At 43.2% G+C, this 12,662-nt stretch overlaps 1 protein-coding gene across 1 annotated transcript in view; it reads right to left on the reverse strand.

Annotated features, from left to right (window-relative positions):
* The window catches only part of LOC147818722 (zinc finger MIZ domain-containing protein 1-like), a 105,685-nt gene extending 93,230 nt beyond the window's left edge, over positions 1 to 12,455 (reverse strand). Inside the window, exon 1 of the mRNA XM_087175859.1 lies at positions 12,294 to 12,455. The gene's annotated coding sequence lies outside the window, so the exon portion shown is untranslated. The remainder of the gene's footprint in view (positions 1 to 12,293) is intronic.
* Between the last annotated feature and the right edge of the window lie 207 nt (positions 12,456 to 12,662).

A 12,662-nucleotide genomic window follows, 5' to 3' on the forward strand; every position in this document is an offset into this window, starting at 1 on the left:
ATGTTGCCTCCGAATCTGGTCAACTGGCCAAATGGATTAAGTGAATCAAATCCATTTTCCTGAGTACATTGAGGAAGTGTCAGAATGAAACATTTTCAATTTCGCCCCTTAAGGTCCAAGATTTCTTCATCTCGCTGTAGAACAAGTTGCTTACCCTGCAAAAACAGGCCGCAACACGTCGCCAAACATGGCCCCGGCATTAAATTAGCCAGACACAATCCACATATTTGATTCGCCGTGCAGCCAGAAAAAAAAAAAAGGGAGTTACATGACTTTCAGGCATCCAGCTCAGACTATAAAGAAACAATGTAGCCTACTTTGCACACTCCTCACTGCTCTCTTTTCAGCCACATCCTCTTGGATTTTATGACTCTGGTTAAAATGCAACCATTAAATATTCATGTGCGAGGGCTTTCACCCGTGAAGCAGTTTCCCCCTTCTCTCTCTCTCTCCCTCTCTCTCTCTCTCTCTGAGCTTTAGAGAAAGTGAGAAACTTTTTGATTTTAACTGACAGGAGCTAAATATTAAAAAAGAAGCTTTGGGAGTTCAGCAAAGTGTGGACTACTCCTCTCCAATATCCTTACCCGGCTGATACGAGCCTCGCCTTCTTGGCTTTCATCCTCATTGTTCTTAAAGATTCAGACTGTAGTGAGGCTCTCGTGGAGTAAATTAACATGACAATATAAACTGTGCAGATTAATGAAAACAAATACTCAGTAGCTGAACAATGACATTATGAAAATTGATGGTTGACAATAATTCCAAAGAGAATAACTTGTGTGTGTGTGTGTGTGTGTGTTTTTTTTTTCCCGCCTTTAGTCGTCAGCAAACATCACACCGCACGCAACATAAACTATATCTTTGAAAAATATTGCTCATTAATTTTTCACTTGTTGTCTCGGCTGTTTATTATGCAAAACATTTCCTATCAGCAGCAAAAGTAATGACACAAATAATTCATACTTTCCCTCTTAGAACTCCTGCCATGCTGGAATCCATAATATATAGCAACTTAAGAGCGTCTATAAAAGATTAAGGATGAAATTATGTCTGCAGGTATAGACGGGAGCATAAATAAGGCTGAAGTGTGATTCTGCTGCAGTGAACATTAGGGAAATTTTTTGAGGCTTTATTTGGGTAGATGTGATTCGCATACAAATCGAGGGATGCAACATTCAGGGCTTCTCCAAACAAGCCATTTTGTAGACAAATGAAGCAACTGCTCAGACATGTGAGGCTTTTGCCCCCCCCCCTATTCTTTGTGCTCAAGGTGGCAGAACGCATGTATGACAAGCCGCCACCACCGCCGTAAGTTGACTTTAACTGCCGGAAATTCATGAAGGGGAGAGGGGGGGGGGGGACGAAGCCTAACAATGGTATTGTTGTCTGAGAGCAGAGGAAGTGCGAGCGGCATGAAAAGTTCATTCATTCTGAACTAATCTTTTTAGTGATTTGGGAGCAACGATTCGTGCCACTCGCTAATGAATGAGGGACTGAACTAATAATTAGGATATTTACGGATAATATTGTGTCAGCCGAGCATTGCTATAACAAGCAAGTGTACAGTCAATCACCATCTGAGTTTGGACGGTTCAGTGTATCAGAAGCCATCGATTATTACTCTTTCATCAGTCACCAGAAAGTCTCTCCTGCTTCAGCACTGAGCAGCTGATTGAGACGAGTCAAAGGGATTTTTTTTTTTTTTTTTTACTTTCTCCTGCACCGAAAGAAGCCACTTGGCAGAAAGTTTCCATCGCCCCTCATCGCCGTCTTTGATCCCAGACAAATAAGAAAACAACAAAAAAAAAAAAAAGAAAAAGTGGAGGATGGCTTGTGAAACATGAAGGCTGTCAGAGGCATTCTTCCACTCTTGGAAGGCTGCCCGCTCTTTTGAAAGGGGTTTTCTTCAAAGCAAACGCCGGTGACATTACCCATTCTCCTCCCAATTAAAATTTATTGAAAACATCCAGGAAACACTGTACGGCTAATATCATCACAACTAGCTTGTCAGAAACAAACAAATACAGCGATCACAAGGACAAAAAAGGGAATCCTTCCCCGGCCTTTTGAGTTCATAACCAGCATTTAATCCGCTGTAATGATTTACAATATGACAAGTCAGGCAAAATTTACTGTGACAGATTGAATGGGACCCAACATAAATATAATTACAGCTCACATGATCTTCCCCACCTCCCTCCTCCAAAGGAAGTGTCTGTCGACGCCACACAAAGAAGGTGGAGGATACGCAGCCTGGAGTGATTTGCTTTTTCAATTTGCTCCTCAAGTTCAGCTGATGCAAAAAAAATATATAAATAAATGAATAAAAACAACAAAGCAGCAAAGCATCATGGATTTATCAGAGCTTTAAGTAGCAGGGTCTTGGTAGCAGGTGAATGAAGGCGGCTCTTGCTGCTAACCGTGACACCAAAACTGAGACGTCCCGCTTGACCTCAAACAACGAAGGTCAAGCGAAGCCGCAACAGAGTGTGATCAGCATCAGAAAATTAATCGATCCATTTTAATAATTAAATATCATTAAGTTTTGGCCTTTTTGGACTTTGGTCACTTAAAAATATCACATTGGATTTGACTGTTTATTGTAATTTTATGGATTAAACAGTTCATTGCTTTATCAAGAAAACAATGGACAGATTAATCGATCCCAGAAATAATCGCACTAGAATCAAGAAGAAAAATATTTTAGATATTAGGAAATACTTCAAGTTGGACTGAACAGGTTGAAATAATGTAACTGCACTGGCAGACTTTTTAAAGGGCTGTAAATTGAATTTAAAAAAAAAAGTGTAAGTATAAAAGTTGTTTACAAAGTTGTGTCGCAGCAAGACTCCCCTGTCCCAATAAAGTCGTAAACTCTGCGAGAAGTGGCAACACATAGGGGTAATTCTCCTAAAGAAACCCACTGTGCCCAACCCCCCCCAGCCTGCCCAGATTAGGTTTCACATTCCTACCTCACTCTCACACACACACACACACACACACACACACACACAGAGAGAGGTGGATTGAGACACAGACACTTTTGTTGAGACATTTCTGACCTCAGACTATTTCATCTCGCTGACGATGTTTACACCATGAGTCAAGCACAAGGATATCTCCTCTCTTCTTCTTCGTCCAAGATGTGGAGGATCAGTCCCCCCCCTCCCATCTTTCCTCTCCACTCAGTACCCCCCGCCCCTCCATCACCCTTCATGCTAATGTAACACACATTAGTGAAACCAGCCGCACACTGTGTGCGTCCATGGCGACACGAAGGATGCTGGGCCCTCGGGTGAGCCATCTCTCTCTCTCTCTCTCCCTCCCTCTCTCTCTGTCTCCACATGCCAGGCACATCACGGGCACAGCCTCACACCACAGCGTCTGTGACTCAAACATGCCCTCCTTTTAGAGCAGATGGTCAAAAATAGCGTCCGCCGTCAACATTTTTGTACGCCGTGGAACCCGTTGGGCCACACACCGTTTGCCAAGAAGGAGTAGGGGTGCGTGTGTGTAAAAATAATCTGGTCAGTTACAGCTTTTCTCTGTTTGATACTGACAAAGTGAGAACACCCTGTTGTTTGAAACGAGCTTATGCAATCTGCACCTATAAATAGGAAGTGTGAAGTGTGTCTCTCTGCGTGTTTACAACCAAACAACGCTGCCCAATTACTTAGCATCATCAGCGGTGGTAGTCGTTATGATATCTGTGATTACTGTCAGCGTGTGAAACAATTTGTTGTTGCTGCCACGCTAAACCATTCGTTTTCCCGAAGCCGCCGCTGAGGACGGGATGGCCCGCCAGCTACCGGACGAGGGAGGGGTGGGGTGGGGGTGGGGGTCGGAGGGACATAAGGAAACAGACAGGATGTGTTTACAGAAGAGTTATTTAAAGTCACCGCTGGGACGGCAGCGCACGTGGCTACGAGCCATATTTCTGGTCACCTACATGCTTGTGTAGACACACAAACGCACATTTCGTGTCCTGAAATCTCAGGTCAGACACACATTCACAAAGTTATTAATCCTTTTAACACTTTGGCTGTTTGTGCTCAGACTTCCCTCTCTTTATCTCCAGGCTCATGGCACCGCCACTTTGTTTCTCTCCTGTGGGTGTCATGTATCACAGTATGATACTCAGAAATTGCATTATACGTGTTATCGGATACTTTTAATGTACAAAATGTGAATTTTTTTTATTTATTTATTTTGCCTGTATTTCCACATGTATTCAAGTCACAGCAAATATCTGCACATGAATGGGCAGAGGAGAGTATCAGTTGATGGGATGATGGATTATGTCATCCCTATTGATTTTCCTGGTCTTATTTCCATTTTTGATGCATAAACTGATGCAGTTTGGACACTATAGTTCCCATCATGCTTTGGGTTACGTAAACAGGAAGTAATATGTTGCCAAAGAGAGGCAAAGCTAGCTGTGGGCTACAACTGAGCACATTTTTTCTTTAGTATACATTTGTCATTTGACAACGATGACACTGAAGAGAGGGTCTAAATGTGAGGATCAAGAGGATTAAACACAAGTAAAGATAAATCACTGCAGAGGATAAGATGCAGAACACCAGGGGTGCCAGTTTTGACCCAGAATGCATCAATCGGACGCGAAGGGGTTAATGTATTCCACCCAGTCCGGTGCTCAAGACTTCTCTCATGGTCTTCTTCTTTCACTGCCCACAGCTGTCACGTCAGTGTATCAGCTCCGGTCCATGATGCATGCCTCGCACCTGGGTAACCGACCGCACGCAGACATCGTGTTAGAATGAGGGTACAGTGTAAGCTGACACACAGGCGGTGGGTGTGGTGTCACCGCTGTCTGCGAGTCATCATCAGTGACAGCCGTTTTGTTTGAGCGGGGTGAAAGGAAGAAAAAAGAAAAAAAGAAAAAAGTGACATCTGATCCGTGAGAGGAAAAAAAACAAGCAAAAAAAATAACGTTAAATTAACTAAACTGTTTAATCTCCACTGACAAATAGCTTCTCCAGTGTGAGTATTTGCTGCTTTTCTCTGTTTAAGATCATTGTAAACGGAATATTTGGGGGTTTTAGACAAAACATGCAATGTGAAGATTTCACCTTGGGCTCTGGGAACTTGTGATGGTCATTTTTTCCTCTCTGGAATGAATGACTGCTGCTGTTTAGAAGAGAGTTTGTTTTACACAGGGACTTTCTTCTCTGTTGAAGCTCTACCCAGGCACAGTTCTACATTTAGAGTCCCGAGAAGTCATTTTCTTAATCAGTTGTTTATCTCGTAGTTTTAACTACTGGTTGACATGTGAGATTTCTGTATCTGTCTGTTTGTTTGTATGTCCTTGTTGCTTTAAAGAGATATTTCCATTCATCAATTAGAACTTAAGAATATAGTAGCCTCCATGTCCAAGATGACATCTTCCAGCAGCTTGTTTTATACTCAACCAGCGGTCCAAAACTCAAAGCTACTCAATTAGCGCTGATATAAAACAGAGAAAAGCAACAAATTCTAACATTTAAGAAAACCGGTAAGAATCTGAACCAAAGGTCGAATGTGATCGAAATCCACACAAAGAGTCCCGAGTTGTGAGTGTTCACCTGCAACATACCAATCCAAGTCTCCAAACGCTGCCAGAGGATGCAATGAATAAAAAGCTATTTTCAAAATGAGCACCATCACTAAGAATCAAAGCCTGTAAGAATAAACACCCGGCAAGCCCTCTTTTCTCTGGGTCATTACAGTGACTATGCAAAGCAAAAACAGGTGAAATGCAAAACGATCATTTAAATAGAAGCCTCTTGTGTGTCGACATATGGCAACAGACGAATGAGAAAACGGTGCAGCATGCTGGGGATTTTATCTACTTGTGTTTTACATCTTGATAGCAAACTTGAAAGCGTCTGACATTTGTTTTTGGGGTGAAATGGATGGGTAAGGGAGGATGAAATAAAACAACAAAAAAAACCAAAAAAAAACGGAGGGGTGTTGCTGTGGAAAGAGATTACCCTCAGACCTTTTCTTTGGAAGCAGGAGAGAATGGGGGGAAGGACGCTCCCTGTGTATTAGTAAATCCCAGTTAATTTTCCCTGTCAGAGAACAATGAGATATGGACCCCCACCCCGGGCTCTGTTGAATGTAATTCCACCACTTGCTCAGAATCACCTTCATTACTCATCAGAGGTGTGGATCTCTCTCTCCTGTAAAAAAAAAAAAAAAACCACCAGAGTGCACACTAGACACTGTGATACTTCAGCAGAGCCCCTCAGGAGTCTTTTCAGCACCCATTTTTTGATAGTGAGATTACACCTCTTGAGACATTTTCAAATTTCAAGAGCAGCTGCTACTTTTTACACACACACACACACAGACACACACACACACACACACACACACACACACACACACACATACACAGTCTGAACGCTGAAATTTAAGAGGGGCATATGTCTGCCACGCAAACACTATCACATGCTGCAAGATTCAACAACCCTTCAGGTTTCCTGGGTTGGACCTTGTTTAATTTATAGAAGCTGAGACTTTTGAGAAGCCGGATGTTATTCATGATTCAGAGCCTTTCATTTACACTTAACACTGCGGCGCTGCGCTGTGACATCATCTGCGTATGTTTTTCACAGCATGTCACATTCAACATGCATGAGCCTGCGATTGCTGGGGGCCTCAAAAGCTCCAATTATATCCATCGAGGGTTAGACTCACAGATTGGTACTAGTTTTTTGGTTTTTTTTGTCACAACTATCACGTCGCATTCTAACTCGCCTGTTTAACTCTCTAACCCCGCTGACGTCAACAGACATGTAAACAAAAGTATTAGTTGGTTTTAACTGCATTTTAATTTCAGGTTTAGTTTCCATCACAGCCTGATTTGAGCACAAATGACTTCAATCTAAAAAAAAAAAATCATCAATCATCATCAAGTGTCGGTTATTTTGATCATCAATCAATCGTTTTAGTCCATCAAATGCGAGAAAATAGTGAAAAAATGTCCAAGGTGACGTCTTCAAAGAGCGTGCTTTGTTCGATCAGTCGTTTAAAACCCAAAGACTTTCAATTGACAGCGAAATAAAAGAAAGAAGAAAGTGGTAAATCGTCACATTTTAGAATCTGGAACAAGGAAGTGACATTTTCAATCATAAATCGCCAATTGTTTTGAGGATCAGTCAATTGTTATGGTCATTTTTAAGCACTAATTCCTTTAAAGTGAAGATTTATGCTTTTCTTTGGCACACACAACATTAAACTGAAAAATATCTTTGGACCGTCGATCAGGCGAAACAAGACATCTGAAGACGTCAGCGGGCATTTCCCACTATTTTTGGATGTTTTATAGACAAAATAATTTATCAGCCAATCGAGAAAATAACCAGCAGAATAATCAATCATGATAATAACCATTAGTCGCAGCCATGATTCCTGCACATTAATGATATTTTAAATAAAGAGGGAGTTTTCCTGGTGTGCCAAGCAGCCATGGGAACAATCCAAAAATACAGTATTTAGACCTATTAATCACAAGATATGTAATTTCTGTTCCGGCTAACTTCCCCTCCAGCGTGGCTGCAGCTGTAACAGGAGGCAGGCCTATTGTTCAAACTAACAAGGGGCGCAGAGGTCACTTGCATTTTCACAAGAGCTTTGCCAGAGGGGTTGGGGAAGCAACCGGCACACCGGTCTGTTTAGTATGGATCTACACTAAAGCTTTTTCTATAAAGTCACATCATTCCCAGTCTATTATAAAGGGGGATGGATTAGATTAAGTGAGATTATGCAGAGAGGGGCTCCCTAAAAAGAACAAAAATAACACGCTCAGTACTTAGCAGGCGAGTCAACAGTGGGATTAAGCCAAAAGGACACGTTCAAATCCAATGCTAATATGCACAATGGCCATCCTTCCACACACTCAACTTTTAAGTGGTCTCGAATGCTGTTGCTTCAGATTCCTGCACACGTTTCCCCAAGATGCACCAGGAACAAAAAATATGACTTTTATACTCATAGTCTGGTTATAAAATTTGAAATTAATCTGCAATTTGACAAATCTCAAAACCTCAAAATAAGAGTGATTTCTCTTCCCTCCATCAAACTGTCATCCCGTCTCCCTTCCTTGTCAAGCCCTCACACAGTTTGTACAATAACAACTCCCAGCACCGATGCAACCGAAAAAATGCACAAAGTGGTTGCACACTCTAACATGATTAAATGATGTGTGGTCTGGCGTCACTCCCAGCACCTCTCCCATCCCTCACTCCGCTCCATATCTCCCTCCTGCAAGAACGCAAACACACACACACACACACAGATTCCCTTTCCCTGAGCTGTGTTTTGAAAATAGAAGCTTCATATTAACAGTCAACAGTCAAGCTGACAGGTACAGTCCGACCGTTCTCTCCATCATAACCCCCCCCTCCCTCGGTGGATATCTGCACAGTACACATGTTGCTGCAGCTCCGTGTCACCGAGGTGGAGCGTCGCAAATCATCACAAACACACACATGAGGAATGCAGAATTACACACATATGCTTATTTTGTCGTTTGTGAGTGGTGGAAGGAGAATTCGGATCCCTCGCCGAAATTAGACTATAGCAACACCGCCATGTAAAAATACTACATTACAAGGAAAAATACAGACGTATTAGCAGCAAAATGTAGCTAAGTATGAGAAGGATTACTGACATAAGCAGAATTTGAATGTTCTTTTTGAACTTCTTTACACTGTTTACTGTAGTTTAATCCAGCGGTTCTCTACCTCAGGGGTCTCGAGGTGAATAACAGGATAGGAAGGATGAAAAAAAACCTCAGTTAAATGCAGTTATATTCATTCATTCTGACTGTCTTTTATCATCTTTCTTATGAAATCCTAGATGATCACACTCAAATGAAGTGTGACTCTTTGATGGGTTTGTGGACAGGTACGTTAGAAACCAAAAGCCAAAATAATCACAGTCGATCACATGAACTGATGTTTTGTGTAAAATTTGACCTTCATCATCAGGTAATATTTGTCATATCTTACGATTATCCGGAATTTTTTTTCATGATTAGCTGCAACTGAAACGTCAGCAAAGTAAGGGGAACAAAGTGAGTGAGGTTACAAATGATTTTTCTGGGGATCACAAGCTGAAAAAGGTTGGGAAAGACTGGTTTATAACAACACAACAATATAACAATCTAACATATTTCATAAAATGAAATCTGTGTCTGCAAAGTGTCTTGTAGCAATAGCTGTCAAAACATTTAGCTCAGTTAAAAAGCTCAACATCTCCCTCTGAAATACGGTGGAGTCAGAAATTTACTCAAAGCGCTTGATGGGTAAATGTACTCTTATACGATCTCACCGCCAGAGGTACCGCAGTATCAAAATAACCCTTTACAATGTTCTAATTGCTCACAAGTACCATAATAATAGGATTATTAAAAATGAAGTGCTGTTTGACACCAAAGTAAACCTCAAGATTAAGCTGCTACAACTGCCCAGTGACACACTTTCCTGAGCTGAGAGCGCCAAGTCTTGCCCTGCACTCTCTTTACTCATTGAAAATAGTCATACCAGTGGGGTGATTCATCCCCAGGAGTTTATTCTGTCAAGCAAAGACAACACAAAAAGGACCTTGAGCGAAACCTACACAAACCTCCCACAGGCTCTGACCGCGGAGGAAGAGCAGTCGGCCGCTTTGCTCGCTCGCCTTTTTTCCTGTTAGTGAACTTAAGAGAGCTCACGGTACGCGAGGAGCTGCTCGCCGCAACTGGAATTCCCAAGCCGAATCAATAACATTATGACATTATACACCATCTAACAGCCCTGTTTACCAGCTACTTAAGCACATATTGTTGGTAAAAAAAAAAAAAGAAGGAGGCTCAGGCTGCAAACCTTTGGGAATGGGTTCAGTTCAGCTGCTGCAAAGCAGACTGGACTGTCATGTTTCACAAAGCAGTAGTTATCTCTTAACTGTTTGGGTGTAAAATGACACTGCACGTCACTTTTTGTGTCTTAGGAATATTTTCAGACAAAACGGAGCATCAGATGCGGCATATAGACAATGTATCAGTAGGTGAGTGTGGCTACAGTCGAGACACACCGGCTCTCAGTCTCCTCCCAGGCTGGCCAGCAGTGTTTCTGGAGGTAATGAGGCCTCTTGTGTGTCCTCTCTGATCTGAGAGTTGAATAATTTCCCATGTGGCACAGCCATTTCCAGCTTCCGCCTTCACTCTCACCTCGTCGGGTGGGTGGAAAGGCGAGAGCACAGACTCCCACCCTACGCTAAAAACGTGTTGCCATTGTCAACCCACAGTGACAGTCACACACACACACACACACACACACACATACACACAGACCTCAGACTGGCTGCAGTCCAGACCAGAAAAAAGATTTGCTTCAGTGTCTCAAAGATATGTGTGATTGAGGTTTTTGTTCACTAATCTGAGTCAGAAGCAGCTAAATGTCCTTTTACAGTTGTATTCTGCCTCACTATGTGCTGATGCTTTTCACTGGTCAGTAGGAAACTCAGAGTTAATAAATGGTCTACTTCAGAGCCCAGACACACGTGCAGGGTTGCAGATCTCTGTTTCAATGTGTCTTTTGTTTGACGGCTGGTGTTTCAACATCCTCAACTTGAATAGAAGAAGGTCAGCCTGGTGGGGTCTGCCCCATGGTTATTCAGGAGCCCAACCTGGGGCCCCTCGGAGATGGGGTGACTGGGAGGGAGGGGATGGGACAGAACCCCCTCCACCCCCCCCTTCTCTCCTCTGTCTGACACCATCCAAATCTATGAAGCCACTGGAAGTTTGAAGTTTCCCCACACAAATGGGAGCTGAATCAGCTTTTAATCACACATGCTGTCATCGAGTGCTTGTGATGCATACAGATTGAAAGGCCGGCACATGCAGGGATTCGAGCGAATGGGAAATCCTAGGACCAGGTGCACAAAGATGGCAGCCTCCTATAGTTGGACCAAACCTCGCATCCATGTGTCAAGACTGTATCTAAAAGTTTGAAAACCAGTTGAGTGGAGAACCCAGCTCAAAAGGGCTGCATGGAAAACAGACCCACGGATGACATGACAGAAATGTAAACAAGCGACCAAGCACTGCTCAATAACTGGCATCACCACAGAAGTTTTGCATGAGCTTCGGCAGCTGGATCCAAACAAGTCCGCCGTGCAGGGCAGATATTCGGATGCTACAGACACGAGGAGAATGAACTTTTCAGCAACATAACAAAAACAGGAAGAGCTCTCCTGGACATCTCACCAGAAAAAGACAAGAAACATCTGCATGTATGTTTGTTTGCCTGCTCCATGTCCCTAAACTGAAGATTTATAGAAGCAGAAATTAAGTGTGTGTGTACATACATACCTACATACACACACACACATATATATATATAGCCTATGTATATGTGGGAGAAGAACACTCCTCTCGCCTTGATCATGGTTAGGAAAGCAGATCAGGGAGCAGGGTCTAGCTTACTTTTTCCACTTGGCCATGCTTTTTGCTTCCTGGACAGATGTACAGCAAGAAAAGGAGCCTAGTTCTATATTAGAGGCCCCCTTACTCCCAACTGGGTCCATATTCAGACAGCAGGAATTTGGGGAGTCAACTTGTTAAACCCTTACCAAGCAATAATGACCTACAGCAGCAAGATAACTCCAGGGCTGTGACATAAATGCACTGATATATGATGCTGTACACATGCGCTGCTGTTAATAAAAGTCCAGAAATAAACATTTAACATGGCATTAAATGGATAATCCGCGCGCTGCAGTGGCCGCTGTCTTGCCTTGTCCACAGTTATTCTGCAGCCTGCGTGTATCAGCAGCATTAAATCCTCATTAGACAAACCATGTGCGCGTCAGAAGCCAAAGGTAAAAAGAAAAAAAACAAAAAAAAGCCAAGACCTTGTGCATACACACATACATACGCGCGCGCGCAGGGACACACGCACAGCGGAATGATTCATTCTGCAAGCAAAATGCATACAGGCTGCTACAATGTAGCCTCCAAGCCCCAACGCTTTAGAGATCAACGCGGCATCTGTTACTAACGAAATGCACAACCTGCTTAACAGCCCGCCGGTTCAATCCCGACGGCACAGGGCAGCGTGGTAGTAAATAAAAAGCTGCCGTTTATTATTACATGCTCCGACTTGCTGCTCAGTGCCAGTTCAAGTGGTCACTCTATTGTTGAGAAACAATCTGAGCCAAAGTGGAAACAAAAACCTTTCCCGAGACAAGAGCCTCGCAGCGCGACACCGGGAACAAGCAACGTTAAGTTTGCAGCTACTCACCGGGTTATTAAGCGGAGAAAGTCCTCGGTAATTTTCGGCTCTTGTTTTTAAATATCTTCCCCCCTCACGGCCACTGAGAATGGGCTCAACGTCAGTGGGTGAGTAACTGAATAGACTCGGAGAGAGCGCAGTAAGTTGAAGTGTCAAATTACATTGGCTATTCTATTACCAAAGGGACCCATGCTCGGTGGCTGCTGACAAAATGTGTCGCGGATTCTACGCGGAGGAGAAGCCAACAGGAGGTGAGCCCGGAGCGGAGCCGGACTGCCGCTCAGCTCAGCAGCCATCTGGTTCACTGGATCTGCCGGGGCGACCCGCTCACTGACACTGGTACCAGCCGGGTCCACCGCTCTGTGTGGAGATTATCTT

The sequence above is a fragment of the Seriola lalandi genome, unplaced genomic scaffold, assembly GCF_002814215.2.
Source record: "Seriola lalandi dorsalis isolate HSWRI2012SDOR001 ecotype SW California unplaced genomic scaffold, Sedor1 jcf7180002054516, whole genome shotgun sequence".
NCBI lineage: Eukaryota > Metazoa > Chordata > Actinopteri > Carangiformes > Carangidae > Seriola > Seriola lalandi.